Source organism: Arachis ipaensis, chromosome B03 (genome assembly GCF_000816755.2).
Source record: "Arachis ipaensis cultivar K30076 chromosome B03, Araip1.1, whole genome shotgun sequence".
Classification (NCBI taxonomy): Eukaryota; Viridiplantae; Streptophyta; class Magnoliopsida; order Fabales; family Fabaceae; genus Arachis; species Arachis ipaensis.
Genome location: NC_029787.2, coordinates 14137216 through 14140562, shown reverse-complemented (window position 1 = coordinate 14140562; position 3347 = coordinate 14137216).

Genomic DNA, 3347 nt, shown 5'->3' with positions numbered 1-3347 from the left:
ACTGCATGATATTTTTGTTCATCAAAAATAACTTTTTGATATATTTTGATATTTATTATCTTTTATATGTATTTTTGTTTATTCCAAACTCTTTTATATGTATTTTGGTCTAGTTAGTCTAAATCTAATTCATCTAAGTAGTTGCTATTGACCGGTATTACAGTTTAGTAACTTGCATAGCAGCTTTTCTTGTTGAAAAACTAAGCACATTAGAGTATGTCTGGGAATCCATCAATAGGATAAAGTATTTTTTTTATCTCTAATGTTTACAATTTTTTTTAAAAATATCTCTACCGTTTAATTGCATTTAATTTTGTCTCAAATGTTTTCATTTTCTATCAAAATTATTCCTAGACGTCGATTTCATCTAAAGCGTTAGGGACAAAATAAAAAATATCCAGGAATAATTTTGACACAAATCAATAACATTAGGAACAAAATTAAATGGATTAAACGTTAAGAATATTTAAAAGAAATTGCAAATGCTAAGAACAAATACGTACTTTATTCAAATAATTATTAAAATACATTTAATTTATAAGTATTTTTATAAACAATCTAGATTGAGTCACCTAATTTTAGAGGCCAAAGCAAATTAATGAGCTAGAAAAAAGGACATAAAAAATTATTTTACTTATCACCATTCATATTTATCATATATGAGTATCAGTCTCTAATTAGTATATAATTAACTTAAAAAAAAAACAAATGAACTCACTGATTAAGTAGCTTCAACTTTGTGGGGGAAAAAAAAAGTAAAATTAGAATTATTGACTACATACGTATTAGATAAAAAAAAAAAATACTCACCTTAATTTTTCTCTTTGCCAAATAATTGAACATTGCTTTTACATTCTAACAACGTAGAGTTGGACTTAAGCGATAGATTAGGTGGAGCCCAAAATTGGTGACAAATTAATAAATTAAGTTGAAAATTACATAATAGCTTTTTCTGAAGAGAGAGCAATCATATATGTATATTAGATCTTATACATAAAGATATTATTATTAATATTATTAGAATTTTAGGTGTGAGTTATAAGTCTTAATTGTGTTATTAAAATTTTAATAGACCCATTAACTAATCCATTGTCACAAGTTTCTAGATTACTAATATGTGGTATCCAACCTACTATTATTGTATGTTTTTTTTCACTAATCAAGAATTGACGATTTGACGTATAATTCTCATATTCCTGGTCAGCACAAAACAAAACAAGTCTAGAAGTTAGGATGCAGTAGTCCCTTATTGATCATGCAAAAGAGAACACATTAGGAATTACTTTCTAAACAAGATGACCAACAAAATTTAATTTGTGTGTACTTTACAAATACAATACATTATGTAGGAGCAGGGCACCATTAATTGAATTGTAATTAATTTGGCGAGTATAATAACAAACCAGCTTCTTAAAACCACTCATCCAAAAAGTTAAAGTTGATTTTGGGGTTTATCAAAAATCAAATTCTTGATCTTTCGGATCTAGAGTTCTAATACCATATCATGATACTACGTATTTTAAAAATTTACGCTGATGAAAAAAAAATAACACTAATAGTTATATATCTAATACTCCCTAAACCTTCATTGTAGGCATTATACAGATATTTCATTGGCTCTCCATATTTTCCCTTACTAAAATAAGCCATAAATTCATAATGCCAACAAAAAGAGCATTAATTGATATACGTAGTGAACTCTGATTAAGAGATATTAGAATTTAGAATGCGAATCAAAGCACCTATTTGCTAGGATGGTGTCTGCAAGTAAAAATTTAAGAGCAATTATCATATAAAATTAAGAGTTAAAAATTATCAGATAATTTTATATAATTAATTAAATTATCATCTAACCATTTTTATCATGCATTCATGCATGTAAATTTTCACCGTATATTTTTATCTTTTAAAACACACAATGTGCTGTGGATGTGAATCCGCTAATGTCATTGTTGAGCCTTCATATATGGTGTATGTTCTCTTAGAACTTGGCTCCATACCTCACCATATGTACGACATCTGTATCGGATTCTCTCATAATATGTAATCCACCTATAACAACAATTAAACATTACTTAATTTAATGAATTCACATGCATATGCACATACATACCTATCTGAGTTTTTACAAAATTATATTGAAGAGTGTATAGTGGAAGGTCCGGGACAAGATTTCCTCCATTGGGGCAACACGTAAATTGCGTGTATAAACCACACACTACAAATCGTGGCGAGGGATGAATCACGGTGGTGTTGGGTATATGAAGATGGTAAGATGACAAAATCTTATATTTATGTAGTGGTTTCAAGGCACGATTAGATCGCTTTCTTTAGAGAGATATTTGTCCCCACACTTAGTTGCTATAGGGTTAATGACAATACTCTCCCAGGATACAATGAAACCTAAGAATTTCTTAATTAACAATAGTAAGAAATTCTCAACTCTCTTGAACAAAGAAAATCTCTTAATGGTTGAGTAATTTGTACACTTAGTACGTCATATCTGAAATAGTGAATAAGGACTTATTTATACATATTGCACATAGCAATTATGATTGGTTACGTATACAAATGGTTGTGTCTTTTCTATTGCCAATAGATACAATGTTTTGAATATACACAACTCTTAAAGAGTTGTGTCCCTTTTAGCCAATAGACACAATGTTTTGAACATACACAATCCTTAAAAGGTTGTGTCCCTTCAACCAAATGGTACTAAACGGTTAGTAACCGTTTATTAATATTAATAATATTAATAATAATATCAATTAATCAAAGCACCACTCTTATATTCATATAGGTGGAATCTTTTGATAGATAATATTATCATTCCATTAAGAGTTTAAACTCACCCTCCTAATTTATTGTAAATAGCACTAAATCCTATACCTTAGTGCTCCAATTGCTAAATAACTTGTTGTTACCCATTTTAGCAATAATAGGTTTTAATCCCATTTTAGCAGTAGTTTCTTTGATTTTATCCCTTGACAAACCTTTAGTCAAAGGGTTTGCTAAATTTTCTTGAGATCTTATATAAGTAATGGTAATTACACCATCATCTATTAGTTGCCTCACAAACTCATGTCTCAAACTTATATGTCTAGACTTTCCATTATAAACCTTGTTATATGCTCGAGACATGGTTGATTCACTATCACAGAAGATTGAAATGGCTGTCGTTTGCTGTGGCCACAACTTTATATCATATAACAAATTTCTTAACCATTCCGTTTCTTTACCTGCGGCTGATAAAGCTACAAACTCAACCTCCATAGTAGAATGTGTAATACATGTTTGTTTCTTTGAGGCCCAACTTATTGCTCCACCACCTATGGTGAAAATCCATC